General features: G+C 32.7%; 1 protein-coding gene across 1 annotated transcript in view; it reads right to left on the reverse strand.

The window, feature by feature from the left end:
* The window catches only part of LOC129218495 (uncharacterized), a 51809-nt gene extending 33263 nt beyond the window's left edge, over positions 1 to 18546 (reverse strand). The window contains exon 1 of the mRNA XM_054852781.1: positions 18421 to 18546. The gene's annotated coding sequence lies outside the window, so the exon portion shown is untranslated. The remainder of the gene's footprint in view (positions 1 to 18420) is intronic.
* Positions 18547 to 19876: the final 1330 nt, after the last annotated feature.

Raw genomic sequence — 19876 nt, forward strand, 5'->3', positions numbered from 1 at the left:
AAATTTCGCCTGTATAATCATAAATCTTACATATAGAAATTCTAAATCGTTTGCCCGTTGCTCTAAAAGAGCTTCGTGGTTTGAAATATAAATGAAAAGTTTTTTCTGCCTTTGGATCTAGTTCAAGCATTCAAAGGTTTCTGTTACAGAAAAGTTACATTGCGCCTACTTAACTGATGAACGCTTTAATAAAACCACTATTATTTGATAGATGTTTTAGGTTTTCTTTCTGTCTTTTTTTTCTTGAAAAAAAAAAAGTGAGACTTACTTAACTTTACAATAGATTGGAAAAATGTTAAAAAAAATAAATTCCTTTAAGAAATAAAGCTGAAAGACTCTTACAAAAAGGCGCAGATCTTTATTCCTTTAAACTGATTAATATTCTGACAATTCTTTTGTATTCGAAGAGTGATTATTTTTAAATTTTTCTTACTTTGGTTTTGAAGGTAAATTGTTATTTATTATTTAAAAAGAAAATGTAAATAAGTTAGGCTTCCTAGTTTTTTGACTTCCATGCATAGTATAATGCCTTGATTTATATTTATACAATGTCTTGACTTTTCCTGTGGACATCATTATAATTCTTTTCTTTCCTAAAGCCCACTCAATCTCCCCATCTTGATGTATTGATCACATTCTCGGAGGCATAAAAGGAATTGCCACCTGCGATTGACTGGAATTCTTGATTCGGAATCTTTGATCTTCTATAATTATGCTTTCGATCACTGATCATAATTCAGTACGAGAAACATATCAGAAGATAACAAAATCCTCATAGATATATAGTAGCGAATTCACTGATCGAGTAACGCGTCTGACGTCACCAAGAATGAAGCTCACACCACGGTGTGATAATTTGATAATAATTTCTTGGTAATGTTTCCATATTGGGAAATGCTTTATTTTGAAAAGGCTGACCTGCATTAGTTAACTTAACTGTTTTACTGGTATGACTATACTTTTAGGAGAATGAAAAAAACGAAAAAGTGGTCAACAATGAACGCTATTTGCTGGAGTTTAGGATTAATCCACTGGAGTTAGAGTTAAAATTTCAACTATCAAAATATCACCAAACAGGCAATTTCTTCGTTAAAATATAGAAACAATTTTCACCCGTCATACCTTGACGGGTGATTCTCTACTGCAGGAGATAATATTCTCCGTCTAGTCTAGTCGCTTACAGTTACCGTTACTTAAACCAGCGTTGCTCAACCTTTTTGTAACCGAGGGACGCACTTCATATTAAGATGAATCTCGCGAGCAAGAACACATGTTAAATTTTAAATATATTTTTTCCCCCAAGGTAACATGGAAGAAAACGGAAAATGCAGAAAAAATCAAACCAAGAATTGTTGTTATCCCTACCGCACGATTATTTTGTCGATACGAAGTGTTCATTCTTTTACACTGATCATTTGGCTTCAAATTTTCAGCAATCATATTTGATACCGAATAGATATGATTGGTTCTTTTGGAAGTTTCCAGGACATAGTTTTCAATTTGTAACATTGAACAAAACAACAAGCCACATGGGAGCCGGCTGGTGGCGTAATGTTTAGGGGCTGGCCTTCTACGCCTGGGGACCCAGGCTCTGACCTAGGTGGGCAGTCGGTGGATTTCCGAGATGCGAAAAATCTTCAGCGCCTCTGTCGTATGATTATGCGGCATGTAAAAGATCCCTTGGGTATTCGTTTGGCTTAGAAAATCCCTCGGCTAAATGAAATTACTAGTGCAATTTAGCATCAAATGAGAGCCTAGGTGCCTCCATCTGGTGGAACCTGGGCGTCAAAAAACTACTGTGTCATGCATTAGCGCCTTAATGATGACACACGAAAGACATGCGTTGTTGGGGAGCGCACTAGGTCTGGTTATGGCACAGACGCCTCTTGAGGTGGGTTTCTTATACAGCTCCATTGGAAAGGGGGAAAAAAACAAGCCACATGGGTCTTCTTAGCGGACTGCATATGGCCCTAGGGCCGTATGCGACTTAATCAAATCGAATACAATTGTACAATTTTCTGCTTTAATTATGCCACTTTTTTTGCAGTAAAATTTAGCGGGGCAAGTGAAATGGTGAAATATTTACTCTGCTTTAAGCGCTACTTATCTAGTAATACTTTAACAATGTAGTAATACATGTAGTCTATTTTAGTCAAGAAAAAATTACCTCTCAAAATCAAAGAATGTAATAATACAAGCAATTTCCAAAAATTGATCCTCATATTGTAATATTTTGTTGTAAGTCAAAAATTATTTTTGTTATAATTGAATGATAAAGTTCCTGTTATTAATATCTTTAATACTAATTGAGGTTTACTAATATTCCGTGCAGTATTTGTTTAATATTTAGTTTATTTGTACTTTAAAGGCTTTGAACTGTTAGTCAAGCGCATGCGGGGCAAAGTGAAATTGTTCATTTCATTTACTTATTCAATCTTTTATCAAATCACTTACGTAGTCATTTACTAATTACTTCATTTACATTCCTTCCTTTAATAATTCCCTTATTTATTCATTAATTTTCTTATTCATTCACTATTTGATTAACTGATTTATTTTTAATTATTTAGTAACTTATTTGTTTATTTATTTTCTTTTATTGCTTCATTTCCTTTTTATATATATTAATTCATTCTTTTATTAGCTCATTTATTTGATCGCAAATATATTTTATAATTGAATAAAAAATAGTTTCATTAAAAATATATTTTATTTTTCACTTTGCCCCATGAAAGAAAGAAGTGAAAAATTTCCACCTTTTTTGAAGGTAAAAATTTACTGCCAAAAGTAAAAAATAATATTTCAATGTAAGTTTTACTATGAAATTTATTGTTCTTTCTTTATGTACCGCAATTTTCAGAACAAATTTCCAATTTGTTCATTAAAAAAAAGTAAGTTATCTTAACTATTTCCCTTTGCCCCACATTCCCATACAATTAATCACGTTCTTCTCGTCATCCAAGGTTTTTTTTTTTTTTTTTTTTTTTTTTGTGAAACTAATAATCAACAAAATGGAAGTAAGGAAAATTTTATTTAGCTTCATCTTCGTTTCTGCAATGTTACTCAGCTATTGAACCCACATATATATAATAACCAAAATCACTGATCGAGTAACGCTCTGACGTCACATACAATAAAATTAGCGCCATAGCATGATAATTTGATATTTTCTGGCATAGTTTGACATACTGGAAATGCTTTAATTTCACAAGGCTAAACTGGATCTGGTAACGTAACTGTTTTACTGGTAAGACTTGAATTTTAGTTGAATGAAAAAACGAAAAAGTGGTCAACAATTAACGCTATCTACTGGAGTTCAGGGTTAATCCACAGGAGTTAGGGTTAAAATTTCAACTATAAAAATATCACCAAGCAGGCAACTGCTTCGTTTCAATATAGAAGCAATTTTCACCCGTCATACCTTGACGAGCGATTATCCTAGCATATAAATAAACGCGATGTTTGTTACAATGGTGTGTGTCATGCGGACATAAAATTTTCTTTTTTATGCAAATAACTTTAAAATGGCTAACGACGTTAAATATAACACTACGACACATTGTGACTTTAAAACATGAAACTCTTGTGTGAAATTTTATTACTATTAAATAACGTCTTTTGACAATGTCGTGACTGACATTGTCATAGCAAGTTCGAATTAGTTCTGGGGAAAAATAAATAAAAAAAGGGAAAGCTAAACATTTATGAGCAAGAAAATATTTATTTACAGTACTGGAGAAAAGTTGATTCGGCTATTATACCCATTGAAAGTTTTGAGTAATAAATAAAAAGTGCAGCATTTTCATGTGAAATATTTTGCCTGTTTACTACTGATTCATAAAAAATATGAAACGGAAATGCAATGTATAACGTTTTTAATCATTACTATTTATCACTGTTATTAAATTAAAAAGGCGCCGAATAACTACATGGAATTCAAATTACAAGAATCTTTAAAGAATAATGAATATAAGAAATTTTATTTTCTGTAGTATTTTTACCATAGGTGTTCAAAAGTTGAAGACATAATTTTATAGAATACTTCTACGAAATTGACAATGCGGATTTGTCACAATTAAACCAGTGAGCGTTTTGCGAATAAGGATTACTTATTCGTTTGCTAATAACGATGATGAAACATCAGATGTTATTTGTTAACGAGTAAAAAGCTTTAATCGCTATCGAAATACAATATTGATGCATCACAGTTAGAATAAGCTAAAATTGATAACTTAGTGCTTAAAAGATCGCTTCTTAAGTAAGAGAATGAGCTGATAAACGAGTAAAATAGAAGTTCTTACTACTAACACATTTTACTCAATGTTTTACATAATTTTACGCAATTAGAGTCAGTTTCACGTTTCGATTAGAGTTTAGAAACATCAGTCACGACTACGAGAAGAACATCTGTCAACTGTCGTAGCAGAACTGATCTGTCGTTAGCAGAAGAGGCAGATATGCTCATTATAAATGTTTTTTTTTTTTTTTTTCGAGCATGATTCCTGATATTGTTGAATTATTCTGATATCATGGATTAACGTTTTCTTCGTATTTCACAGCATCGAATGTTTGCAAGTTATTTGGTTATATTCTTAGATAGGAAAAATCCAAGATTCTTCTGCGCATAAAAATCACACTTCGTTACTTTAATGCAAAACAACACTAGCTGCTCATTCAAGAAAGTCAATCAAAACTAATTTTGATTGACTAAAACTAATAATGTTGTTGTTGTCATGTCATAGTTAATATTTACTACAAAGATATGAGATGTTATTGCCTCGACATCTTTATTAACATTTAAGATTACGCAAGAAAGATTTACAGCACAAAGCGAGGAAACAACACCCAGGGCTCTGGTGGGAATCGAACCCATAACCTCCGGAATTCGAGGCGAAGCTTCTGCATCAGAACCTCAGAGGCCACATTAATAATGAAATGTTGAAATGATTCGAAGTTGCACGGTTAGAAACTCAATTCCTACTCTGTGACTCTATACTACTCTATATTGTACTTTCATTTTTAATTACTTCAAAAATATTATCTGAAAAACAAATGCTTTTGTCAATACTGTAATTTAAAAAGCGTTTAAGAACTGTAACACAGTGGCAAGGAAGTGGTGTCTTGGTAGGAATTAAGCCCGGAGCTCTGGGTTTTAACATACATTGCAAATTTGATACAATAGTTTATAAACGTGTTAGGACAGTTATGACCTCCTTCTTCCTCCCCCCCCCGAAAGTAAATCCTGGTTGCACTAGTGTTCAAGCGCAACATTTGAAATCACTTTGGACTTCATCTTTGACGGTATCATTTAATAAAACATATTCTGTGAACACTTTTCCTGCAAAAATCTGATTTTTCCATCGATATGGGAATAGTTTTGCACTTATTCCTTGCATATTTTGAAACAATTTTTCACATATGAAAAGTGAATGCCTCTTCTGAATCCAAAGGAATAGAAAAATAAATAAATAAATGTAAATCCTGCCCTGATGATATCCAAATCCCCCCCCCTCCCCCCAAAAAGGGCCGACTTCGGTGCAGGCTCTAGGCGGTCCGTGCGGAGAAACTGCAGATGATTCTAAAAAGGATTCTCGCGTCAACGAAGATTTTGAGATTTTGTAAGAGTATTATATTCTTTCACTTTTAAAACGGTTACCACGATATTTGATATTTGAGCTTTAAAAGTTTCCTTATTTAAAAAAAGAATATTTATTAAAAAAAAAAAGATTCACCCAAAATTCTTTTTATTTATTTATTTATTTATTTTTACAAATTTCGATTTTTATTTCATCAAATTTTCCCCACTGGCTTGATACTAGCTAAAAGCGTGCAAGTGAGGCTAACATCAAAAACTAAAAATGATGTCGATGAAAGAAAAATATTCCCGGGGGCACTGCGGGGGTTTTGAGGATAAGCTACCTCAAACATTTGGTTTTAACACATATTTCCAATACTAATATGACAGTGTTTATATTCCGTTTAAAAGACAAAGACTGTTATGATGTAACGACTGTTAAGAGCTTAGGCTCACGCTTCTGAAGATAAATTCTGTCTGAGCTAGTTCCTGGCGCGAATTTGAAAAATTGTTTAAATCTTCCCAGAACTACAAAAGGTGCTCATTAGGGTGGCTCAAAAAAAAAAAAAAAATTCTTTCAGCTAAAGTCCAAGACACCCCCTAATTTTATTTTAGACTTACTAATACAATTCAAATTCAAAATAATAGAATATTTCCTACTTTTTGGAAAAAAGTTTATTCTAACCAAATATAAGTGCAAATTAGGTATTTAAATGAACGTGCCTTCTTTCTTAGACCTTAAAGTGTGCATTTCATTGCAAATATACTGAATTAAAAAAAATCTTCGACAGAATAATCCAAAAGTTTATAGTGATGAAGATTTACATTGAGTCAAAAAATTGGACTATTCAAATTAAAGGGGGAAAAACACTTCCAAAAGAAACAATATTAATACTAGAATGCGTCATTTTTTGCTGGATTCAATGCTTTAATCCTTTCTCACACGGATTCTACCACCCCTGTTTACATTAATCGTTTCTCTCTCTCTCTGACAGTTTCCATACTCTCTTCAATGCGGCAACGAGCTAAATTTTGTTGGCAGGAACCAGATCTTGAACCGCTTTCTTTAGGTTTGATGGTACCACAAATTCTTGATCGTATTGAGATTGGCAGAGTTGCTTGACCAGTTTAATACCGAAATTCCTCTTTCTGTTTAAAATCTATTAGTCGATTTAGAGATGCGACACGGAGTAGAACCTTGCTGAAAGATAAAATGTGCCTCAGATGAAGTATCATTCAGTATTTTTGATAAACAGCGGAAGTCACGCATTGTTTTATTTTATGATATATATAACTTCCCAATTCCAGCAGCCCTCATGCACCCCACAAACCAAGAAGGATGTAAAGTAAAAAAAAAACAACGGTAAAAAAAGCACAAATTTGCCAATTACAGCAGACACGTGTTTCGGCGTTACAGGGAACGCCTTTTTCAATGCAAAAAGTAATGAGCTTATGGATGAAAAGACATCCGACAAAAGCCAAGTGCAGATAATCATGCAGCTTAAAAGATAAAAATAGCGGATTAGCCAAACACCAATGAGAAAATTATAAACCGATCAAGAATTTTACTGTTCAGCCACAAAGGTATTAATTTTTCTCAAGAAGGATGTGTCAAAGTGGAGAGAACCTCTTACACAAAATTTCTCATACGCTTTTCTTTTTAAACGTCAAACCGGAACACCTTTTTTGTTCACAGATATTTTACAAAAAAAAAAAAGATTCATCACTGAATATAATACTTTTCCAACGTTGTTGCCCCTGTTTGAGCTTCTCTTTTTTCCTGGATCGTCGCACACGTTTCTGCTTCATGTTTATTTTTGGTCTTACTTCCTAGATTCGCATTAAAACTGCAGTTTATGCAACTTTCCAAGTGTAGTTAGCGTGGATAAGATAACTATACATTATGTCCAACACTTATGGACATAGAAGGATTTTCAAACGATTATTTTGGACAATTTACTTTAATTGGAATTCATCTCTGCCAGGTGTTACAACATTTCTACCTCGTTTACTTCGGTTACTTTTTAGTTGGTCAGTCCTTCTATATTCCTTTAAAATCTTAAATACCATAGATTGTAAAACTTTCATTTGAATTGAGTTGGATAGTTTTTTCTAACTTTAAGAAATGATGCAATATGTAACTTTTTTTTCTATTTATCACCTTGACGACCTATTTTGAGCAATAAAAGGCTTTTAAAAGAGCTTAAAATTATCCAGGCGCTAAGCTCCATACTTTTGACAAACTATAAGGTAACAGGTAAGCAAATATTTACTCTATTTTTTTAAGATTCGCATTGAATGAATAGATTATTCTAATTTTTTGACCCATATAAAAAAATTTATTTATTTTTCCAATGTGTTAATGATCCATAAATTGTTAAAGTAATATCTGAAAAGTTGTTTAAATTGATTTGCTCATTCACGAATAACGAGTTTTAGTCCTTTTAATTTCATGCGATCATTTTTCCCGATCCAGTTACAAGTTTTGTTCAAACAATTCTGACATTCTATTATTTTGAATTTGGGTTATAGTATTATGCTGTTAAAGTTTTAGATTCTTACTCAAATTTTAAGACGGTGCTCAATGACCCCTCAATGTAACATTAGCCGTAGCATAGAAAATGTCACAAATTTAGAAACATTTAATTTCCCCAGCTGTTTTTTTTAGAAATAATTATTTTATTGCAATGTATGTGCATAATACTCGTGTTTATTATAACATGTAGCGTTGTTTTTTCATTTCAATGTATTTTTTAATCCCCCTCATCATACTGATGAAGTTTGGAGGAGGGGGTTGAGCACTTTCTTTCAGTTGAAATAGGAAGTTAAAATTCTTCCAGTATATTGCTATCCACAAGTCTAAAAATATTGAGGGGTGCCCTGGTATCTAAGAGAAACTTTTTTACAGGTATTTTTGAACCATCTTAGTACTCACGTAGAAGTGTATTTAACGTTGCGAAAAAATGATCTAAGGATCAAAAAACCTATAGATTATTATTATGTTTAAGTCAGAATTAGTCGTTTAATGCATATTCTTTATTACAGCGAGACTTTATAAAAACCCTGTATCTGCATGCCTTCGGGCTTCTTTAGAACTTGTGACACGGATACCACAGAAATATACGCTTATAGTATCGATTGATCACTCAACATGTTCATATGCAAATGATTCCCGAGTATTCGTGTTCGAATGCACAATCAATATCAAAACCTCTTTTTTTCTGCCACAGAAGAGCTCAGAAAAATGCTATTTTTTTCTCTAAAGTTTTAACAACGAGAGTCATTGAATCATGAACAAGACTCACTGAAGCAGATTATATTTTTCGAAAAACGTCCACTTTAAAAGACTTTTTTAAATTTCCATTTTTATCTTTCTAAAACATGCAAGATTCACTAAGGTATATGTATCTTTAGTACGTAATATCAAATTTTTTTAAAAAAAATAAACTGCAATTATTTAACTGTCACAAATCGTACAAAATAATATTTTAGACAAAATTGAAAAAAATGTTTTTAAAAAATATATTTCATTTGTTTTCATGTATTAGTTTTTAAAAGTAGTTTCTTATTTCTTCATTCAAAATGCATACTTAAAATAAAAATTGTTATATACTATTTTCCAAATTTTTAAGCAACGCTTTTGGTTCACTATTCAACCAATTAATAAATTTCTCCTTTGCATACTTTTAAAATACGCGAAAAATCGTTTTGTTTCTTCATTTCAATTTCTACGTAAATAAACATTGCTACTTCTTTTAGATATCAAAGCATTTAGATTTCCAATATTGTGTTGTATGAATACTTTTTAATATTTTTCAAGCAATTACAATTTCAAGATTTCTTAAAATGGTAATTGCTTTAAAATTACTAAAAAAACTTTATGTAGAAAAGTAAGGAAATTACAGAATACTTTTGCAGTGCTAATAAAATAAGAAGTGGATAATAATTTTTAAAAATACACACTAGCATAAATGAATTTTCCTGATTGATCGGATTACAACCATTTCAAAATCCACAAAAATCAGGAGATGCGTTTCTGCCAAAAGTGAAGGCGAGTTGCATTAAATGAGGAGAAAATGCACATTAGCTCGAAACTGCTTTGAACTACAAACTTAATTATTACTTGCGTGTACTATATTCATTCAATTATTTGCAAAAAAAATATATATATATATATAGTAGTAGCAATTTCTGAGCTTAAACTGCTAAATTTCTACTTTTATTTTAAGTTGAGAGACCTTTTTATACGAACTTACTTTACAGTCATTACTTTCTATTACTTAATGTGGAATAGATTCATTTTTTACGCATAGGATCCAAACGTTAATATATTTCAAACCACTTTTAGCGCATGCCACTTTTTGTAAATGACTTTTATTACTATTGGTTTATACATTACTTTCAAGCTAATTCTTTAAATGCGGAAAATATTTATTTTGTATTAATATTTAAATCTTAGCGGAAATAAAGGCATTTTTTAACATTCTTTCTATGATAATATACAGTGGTTGAGTTTAAACAAAATGTAATTTTCGATTTTAGATATCTAAGTTTCTCCTTCGTAATGTTCTTTTATTTTGAAGGCATTTCCATGATATAAAAAAATAACTAATTATTTCCATTAAATATTTCACTGCATCTGACTCAAGTATAGGTTCTGAAAGCAACTTATAACCCTTTTAATATTGTTTTTAACAGAATAAAAATAATATCGACTAAATAAAAACGGATTGACTAAATAAAAATTATCCATAAAAAAAAACAGCAAAAAAATTCATTTAGTAACCTTGTCACCTTGTCAAGAGAGTGCGGCAAAGAACCTTCAATTGAGGGAGTGAGAAGCAAAGGGATGTAAGTGACAAAATTAAAAATTTAGAAATGACCAGTACAAATCGTAGGTGGACTACTCATCTGTCTTGAGACAAGAGATTTTACTAGTAGCCCTAGTAGGTGCCGCTGTACAGCGTGATTTAGAAAATATTTTTAATGAAAGCCTACCTAGGTTCTGAACTTTAAACGCGAGTTACTCGAAACTATAAATAGTACTTACATCCCTTTGCTTCTCACTGCCTCAATTGTGCTATTTTTATTTTCTAATGTACTATTTGTGATAAATTTGTTTCGTTTTAATTGCTATTAAGTAAATATGGCTAAAAAATTGATGTCACGCAAAGTTGCCTAATTTTACATGGCTCAAAATTAAACTAAATGACAATTACCTTGTCATGTAAAAGCAGTTAGAGACTAAGATATAATACGGAAAATGGGTACAGTATTTTACGTATTTAACAAAACGTGAAAATGGATAAATTTGTAAAATTTCTATACTGGTATAAAAATGAAATGTGTTTCTGGTGTGCTTGAAATGCAATATTAGTAGTTTTGTCGGTAAATACATCTATTAAGTAAAAGAATAAATCTAAGATTGGAAAAACTCATAAATATTCTCCGTTTGAACTACGAACGCAGCACAAGTAACGAACTTTCCTTCCAAAATACATTTCTTCTTTAAAATAGATCACATATGCTCTACAAAAACTTTTAAGTTGCCCAAAATCATTTATTACTTAACTGGGAAGTGCGCCATCAATCAATGACAAATGTGTGTAATACTTCGGTTACAAGAAATTCTTAGATTAAAAAAGAAGTGCCCTTGGCTTCATTTTACACTTTCGAAAACTAAACATGATAGTAGATGAAAAAAGACAGTTCTGCGACGGGCGGCGCAATCGCGTAATGCATTATGCAATTCGGTTGCGAATTCCAACTCTTCCTCCCGGTTGAGCCTGTGACCTTTTTCGGAATATTTTTCCCGCGTTTTTTTGGACTTTGTCGATTTACCGTGAAAGGTTACGTTGGTATTTTCACGCGTTTTAGATATTTTGTCACAAATTTTATTTACTTACAAAATACTGGAATTTGCAATTTTACCGTGAAGGGTTACGAGGTTTTTTTGCGCACCCGCGTTTGCGGACTTGGTCATGTTTTCACTAAATAAATTTTTGTTTTAAGTTGATGGTCCCACCATCCAGCCCGGTGTATTAAAACAATACACCCCATCAACATTTTTTTTTTTCATTTAGGTCTTAGATCATTTCCATACATTTTTGAACTAGGAATATTTTTCGCAATTTAGATTACTTTTCCGCCTTGTGTACTTGGAATATTTTTCGCGATTTTGATCATTTTCATGCATTTTAGAGTTCGAATAGTTTTTCGCATTATGGTCTCAGACTATTTTAATGTCTTTGATTATTTTTCGCGATTTTTTTTAATGAATTTGGATCTTTAACTATTTTTGCATCTTTTATTTATGAGTTTACATTAGATTTTATTTAGTTAGACTTAGATTCTATTCACCAGTTTAATTATTTTCAAGTACTCGTAGTCTTTGACGTTTTTTTAAACATTTTAGGACTTAGATTTTTTTTTTCAACGATCAGTATCGGAAATCTAAACCGGTAATTTTTTCATAACATTACCATACATGCCAGGACTTAAATTTTCATAGAACCAAATTAATTTTAAAACTTACAATCACTTTACTCATAGTATTCATTACTTCATATAACTAATTACTTTAGTATTAGTATTAATTACCAAAAAACACTAATCAATTTACTAGGGCTCGACCGATGGCATTTTTTGGCCGATGGGCCGATGCCGATTGTTGGCCGATTGTTCAAAGATGGCCGATGGCAAAAAAAAAAAATCAAACAGAAATAAATTGATAAGATTGTCAGGGATTTAAAGGATCATTGATTCATTTCACTTTACTTCCTTTCTACGAATAAGGAATTGTAATCACACAAAAAAAAAAAAGATTTCGACCTAAATTTCTATTTTACGATCACCCAATTTATACTTCACAAGTTTTTTCGGCACATCTGTACATATATATGTACCTAAGAACATATAAATAACCGAACTATCCATTTTGAACGCCTCCTCAGTTAATTATCGCAAATTCTCTTGTAATGTCTTCATGCGCGTAAATTTGTGTCACTCAAAAACGTTATGAAATAGTAAGTTGAAAACTCATACGTACGTAGTATGATTTAAAAGTTCGTGGACAAGTTGTATAAAACCTTACCCTGAATAGTAGTTCCCTTTACTGAAGCACATCTATCTACAAAATAGTCACCTTGAACGACTATGCACTTCTGCCAACGTTCGTATAGCTTTTAGAAGCACTTCTGGAAGACATTTTTTGCAAGTTCCAGTAAGGCCTCTTGCGCTGCTGCTTTAACTTCATCGTGGGGAAGAAGGCGACTTTTATATTGAGGATGCACGGTTCGATTGGTCAATATTCTGATATGACAAACGAATAACAAAACGTTTCGTTGGACTTAGCTCCGTGCGACTTTTACCTGTTCCCAGCAAAAAAAAAAAAAATGCCGCTTTCTTCCGTCAGGAGAAGATAAAGCTGCATCATAGAAAGTAGTGAAAAATGGCTTCCAGGAGTGTTTCCAAAAGTTATATGAACACTGGCAGAAGTATATGGTCCCAAAAGGTGACCTTTGGAAAGTGGATGTGCTTCGGTAATGTGAACTATTCTGGGTAAGGTTTTATGCAGTTTGTTCACGAACTTAAACATAGTTAAAAAAAATTAAATTATGTTGTTTAATCATTCAAAAAAAATTAAGAATTAGTCATCAAATAAAACAAAAAGGTAACAGATAAATTACAATATTAAATCAAAATAGGAATATTTTTATACTTATTTAAAATTTATGAATAGAAAAGTTTGCCTTTTTCATAAACGCTATAACAGTGACATAAAGTTTGCTGAAAAAAGAAATAGCCATGAAAAGAGCGAGGTTCTTAAAACGCAGCTACAATAAACAAACTAAATATTTACACCAAGTTAGTAACTGAATACATATACTACTTGATCTGATGTTTGCACACATAATATTGAACAATTTGATTGTTTAACCTTTTATGAAGCTTTACAAACAAGTTCAAAATAAATTTTTGAATTTAACAATAATTTTCTGAAATTAAAAAAATTGCATAATAGAAAATCCTTGAAACTTTTCTATAAAAAAGGAAAATAACTTATTCATTGATTTTATATAAATACATAAAAATAGTTACTTACAACAGAAAAAAAATCGATCGCTATTAATGATGCAAAAGAGATGGCGCATTACGAAACGAGGGTGAGAAATACGCAAAATGACATTTCTTGACCAAAATAAATAATCGCTAAATATTTAAGAAATGCTTGAAACGACGAGGTAGGGTAAGGGGGGAAGTCACCCTCTGATTTTGGAGTAACTCACACTTTGGCCCCAACCACGGCCTCTTTTTTTTAGTACAGAACCGCTACCACCAATGACTTGGAAGAGTTTCTGAGTCTACTTCAGTATAACGAAAAACAAATTCAAAAGTCCCTTTCATTTCCGAATTATGTCACCATTCAAAACGTCTTTAATCAATTTCTTAAATTAATGCTATAAATTCTTTCTAAACAATAGATAAAGTTTGTAAAAAAATCTCCAATTTTATTAATGGTGTTACTTTAAACAACTCAGACGTACAACTAGAGTTTAATTTCAGAAATTGAGGGAGTGGGAGGAGGGGCACGCAAGTGCAAATTCAAAAAATAGTTGTAAAAATAGAGTTTAAAATAATCATAAACATTGAGCAGAAAAACCCTTTCAAAACTTGCACCCGAGTTTGTTTTGACGTGCAGTGGCGGATTTAAAATATAGCAAATGTCGCAATCATGCGAGAGGGCCCATAACCATAGGGGCCCCGTAGGAGTTACAAAAATGCTTATGATAAATATTTTAAAACTTATGTGATAGAGAAATAGGGTTCCAAAGTGTATTTCGACGGGCCCCAAACTTGTAGCTCCGCCGAAGCGATACTGAAAAGACTTCATTGCTATGATTCATATTACAAATATCGAAAAATTAAAAATTACCGTCGGTTCAACGGGAATCTCACAAAATGAAACAAAATCGGTTTCGCCATCTCATATTTGTTTCCATGGTCTCCAATTCGGCAATATATCAACAAGTGATCGTCAGTCTGAGACGCTATATTAGTTTTGCATTGAAATAAGTAATTAATAGCCACAAAAAATGAGTAAACAGACTTTTCAGAACATTCGATTGAAAACAAAAAGGGAAGTGTACAACTGGAACGTACGCACACCTCACACGCGAAAATTTATCCTTCCTTAGCTTACCATTTTTGAGTTATGACTTATGAGAGATACATACGTACATCCAGCGGCGAGAAACAACGCAATAATTAACTTGTTTGGTACCTGAATGCAGTATTAAAACCTCTTTCAGGGGGGACTAAAATAGAAATTCATACTGAAATTTAAGTAAAAAAATTTAATATGAAAACAATAACTCCCTTTACCTTGTTTTGAAAAGTAAAACAGTCAAGGTCCTTTTTTTTTTCAAAAACATCGGCCAATTCCATCGGCTTTTCGATGTTTTCTAAGGCCGATGGGCCGATGTTTCCCGCAAGTTAGCATTGGCCGCCGATGCCGATGCCGATGGCTAAATTGTTGAACCATCGGCGCCGATGCATCGGTCGAGTCCTACAATTTACTACTAGCATTAATTACCATGCATTTGAATCTTAACTATTTTCTCATCTTTTATTTGTGTACAAATGTATTCGACTTGATCATTTTTCCGACTTTAATTTTTTTCATACATTTAGGAGTTCAATTGTTTTTCATACATATTTACACTTGAAATATAGTTCGGACTTGAATGAAATGAATGATTTTTTTCATGCATTTCATATTTTATTATTTTTTACAACTTAGATTATTTGCGCGCTTTTCGAACTTCATAGTTTTTCTTACTTAGTTTATTTTCAACTTTATCATTCTTTCATAAATTTTGTACTAACGTTTTTTCCGTCACTAAGGATTTTGATTATTTTAAACTATTTTCGGCTTAGATTCAATTCATGAGTTTGATTATTTTCTCGCTTGTTTTGACTTTATCGTTTTTTCGCACATTTTTGAACTTGGCAATTTTTTCACAATCAGTGATAGGAAGTGACAATTTTTTTTACTGCAAACATCATCCTACATACCGTGTCTTCAATTTTCAGTCAACCAATTTAAAAAATTGCAATCAATTTACTCCTGGCATTGTTTATCACATATCACTAATCCATTTACTCATACTACTAATTAAGAAGCATCATTAACCGAATTTTAACATATATTTAAAACTACCATCATAATTATTTTCTACACATACAAAGTTTTTTTTCTTTTTTTATCACTCAAGTTAAGATTTATTAAAATGCAAGCCATTTACGATTTAGATTAAATTCATCGATTTTATCAATTCAAAGTAATTAATTCTGATTACTATTTTTCATCAACAGTTTACTTGTTCATTTAATCACGGGCTTTATTATTTTCACACATTTATGCAATTAATTTTCCAAATCAAGTGAATTTAATTATTTTTTAACCGACTTCAAAAAGGAGGCGGTTATCAATTCATACCGTATGTATGTTTTTTTTTTTTTTTTTGTTTGTCCACTCATAGCGTCTCACCTAGTGAACCGATTTTGATGATTCTTTTTTTAATGGATAGGAAATGGCTCAACTTAGGTCCCATTACTTTGTTTGACCATATTTGTTCTTTAGAAAAAAAGTTATGGGCAAAAAACAGTAAATTTTATGCAATTTCCCTATTAAATGATTTTGTAGCGTTCGCACTTTTCATCCGTGGATAACGGTGGCTCAGTGGTAGAATTCTCGCCTCCCACACGAGCGACCCGAGTTCAAATCCAGACTAGGAAAAAGTGAATTTTACTAAAATTTCGTTTCTACTGTTTCCCGTATTTTCTCGAATTTTCTATTAATTTCTGCATCTTTCCAAGTCTGGAAAGTTCCAGCACTTTCTCAAGTTGTATATAAGGAGATGTAACGTTCATTCGTGGTTCTGAATAAAGATCTCGAGTTGAGACTAACGAGTATTCGCTTCATTTGGCTTTCACATTGTCTTCGCTATCTTCATCTACGCGACAATAGGAAACTCATTGTTATAAAAGTTTGGTGCCATATAACAGTAACATTAAAAGTAATTGTAATGATAATTTTGAATGAAGGCTTCTCTGAAGCAAGCATCAAATTTCTTCAAGGGATATTTCGATAATGGGGAATCTGGTGCTGTCGTCTCATTTTTGGCGTAAATAATTTTATTTTAGTAACCCTGCTGATTTATAGTAACCCTATGTGAATTATCAAAATCTTCCTTTCTTCAGTGCTATTGCTCCATAGTAGGGGTAAACCTAACCTGGAAGCGAGGTGATGCAGTGATTAGGATCTGCTTAGCCTTCACAATGCTACCATTAGGTTCGACTCAACTACTCTGTAGTATTTTTATCATTATCATCTATGCCGATAACAGATGATCGGGACTAAGTAAGAATATACAGGATTGCATCATGAGCAACTTAGATGCTGTGGAATGTAAATTAGTTAGGAAAAACGTAATACTTAAATGGTTATAATTAAATTAACTACGCATGATTTCCAGAGAGGAACAAAGATAAGTTTTTAGTGCCAATCGCTTAAAGTTTAACGCGTGTCAATAGTTTTTTTTTTAGTATGGAGCATTTTTAAGAAAAAAATGTGAAGTTTCGTGATGGTAACTTCTTATTATTTCTGAAATACCTACATTTACACTAAAAAGAATGAAATAAAAATATTTTGAAAAAAAAAAATAGAACCGACTTCAAAATTGCTCTAAAAAGTGAAAAATAATTTTATTCTTTAAACACCATCGATAATGCTTTTAAACATAATTTTTGAAGTTGGCGCAAAAACGATAGATAAAATCATTCACAGCCATAACTCAAATACAACTATAAATTTAACCAGGACCAGTTTCTTCACTATCACATACATTATGCATTGATGACGGCATATTTGAATAGCGATATAAATGTTTCGTTCGTAACTTTGGATGCTTTTCTGAAAAAAAATATGAACGAAGCATGGTTACACTGGATTTTACGTTTTGTTTTTGCGCCAACTTCAAAAATTATGTTTAAAAGCATTATCGATGGTGTTTAAAGAATAAAATTATTTTTCACTTTTTAGAGCAATTTTGAAGTCGGTTCTATTTTTTTTTCAAAATTTTTTTTTCCTATGCCGAAATAAAACACATCACATAAAAAGGTTAATCGTCAAAGAAGGACCCTAAAAGTGTTAAAATTATAAGTCGAGTATCACGACTTCATAGAAGCAGGTCATATCTAGTGGATATACTTATAAAAAGTGTCGTTTCTTCCTTTCCCTACTCATGAGAATTTTGGAAAATTTATCTTTCTGTACACTGTGTAGAAAAATATTAGTAACTATGTATATAATTAGACATTGAGATATCTAAAAGCATCTGGATTGCACATAAGAGAAGAACCATGATTATCAGAGTTGCTTCTAAAATTTTAAATGTTCTAATCAAGTTTCTGCCTTTGAGGGTTGACTTTTGTCTGTATACACTTTTGGGCAATAATATTGTCCATAGTTAAATTTTACCACGCATTACTTGATTTTTTACAAATGTTAATGGCATGTCTCGCATCTCCTAAATTCATTAGGCGCAGAAAATAACGAATTATTCGAGGGAAAATGGTTTGATGAGAAAGACTAAGATTTGCGGGAAACCGTTACAGCTTGCGTTGAAAAATTGAGCATTCTCGGCAAGAATAAAAATTACCAAAACCAGAGTTAATAGAATGAGGTCGGGTATGGATATTTTTTTTTCAATACCATTTTTGAAGAAAAACAACGATACTGTGCCGACTTATTTGTAACTAGGAAATGCCAGTATATTTACCTGCACACTGCATGAAGATGAAAACGTGTAGCAGCGAAGGCGAGATCATTTCTTTGAGTTATATTTTTAACCGTCTCCAGGCATCCATTAAGCTCTTCTAAGGTACATTTTTGCTCAGAAGCCTGTGCCGTCTCTAAAAGACAAAGAGAATTATATATATATATATATATATATATATATATATATATATATATATATATATATATATATATATATATTCTCAGGATAATTGAATAATTTATGTCAGAGTTACAGTAACAAATTCAATAAGGTATTGATCCGCCTCTAGCCTAGATACAAGCTGAAGCACGGCGTGGCAAACACTGATAAAGCTCCCGAAGGGTGTCCTGCGGCTGAATTCGCTTCAATTGTCGGACGAGGTTATCAACATTCCTTGCCAGATGCAATCGCCTTCCTATAATATCCCAAACATGCTTGTTGGGATCTGGCAGGCCACAGAAGAGTTTGACAAGCTTGCAGACAGTTTATAGCAGCACGTGCCGTATGTTATCTGGCATTGTCCTGCTGAAAAGCAGCCGAGGGTACTGCAAAAAAAAACGGCAGCAAAACAGGTCTTAGGATGTCGTCGACGTATACCACTGTACAAAAAGTATACCTCTAATTACGACCAAAGGTGTGCAGTTATCAAAGGAAATGGCACCCCAGACCATAATGCCTTGTTGAGGGCCAGTGTGGCGTGCAAAAGTGAAACCAGGATCCCCTCTGCCCTGGGTGTCTCCAAACACGTCTTCGATGCTCGTCATGATACAGTTAAAAGCGGGATTCGTCGCTAAAGACTATACGTCCCCAGACGGCACCATTCCAACCTGATCGAGCTATGCACCACTGTAATCTGGCTCGGCAGTGTGTAGGCGTCAGTGGCAGGTGGCGTAACGGTCGGCGCGAGCGTAGATTTCGTTGTCCCAACTGTCTGTAAATGGTCATGATTGACACTAGTGTTTAGGTTGAACGTCTGATGGTTCATAGAGATGAAGAAAGCGCTATGACAGCTGATCGGACAATCACTCTGTCATCACGATCTGTTGCGACCCTAGATCGACCGCTACCCTCCTGACGCTGAACTCTGCCATTTTCCACCCATCCTTGCCAGCATCTTTGAATCGTCGCATCGCTTCGACTCAAATGACAAGCGATTCTCCGATTTGACCAACCGGCCTCTTTCAATCCAATGATACGACCTCTTTTAAACTCTGACAGTTGCTCGTAAAGAGCACGAACCATGCGGCGAGCAATTTTTAAGTTGTTGAAAGGTAATCTGAATCGCAATCAAGCGGAAAAGTTTAACAACTGTTGAAGAACTGCTCTTTATATACATCTGCTGGATGCGCAGATACGATGAGCTGGAGATCAAATTATTCATTCATTGGACACCAAATTTTAATCACTAGCCTATCTGGTCAAAACACTCATGAATACAAAATTTCAAAGCAATCGG

Source organism: Uloborus diversus, chromosome 3 (genome assembly GCF_026930045.1).
Source record: "Uloborus diversus isolate 005 chromosome 3, Udiv.v.3.1, whole genome shotgun sequence".
Taxonomy (NCBI): domain Eukaryota; kingdom Metazoa; phylum Arthropoda; class Arachnida; order Araneae; family Uloboridae; genus Uloborus; species Uloborus diversus.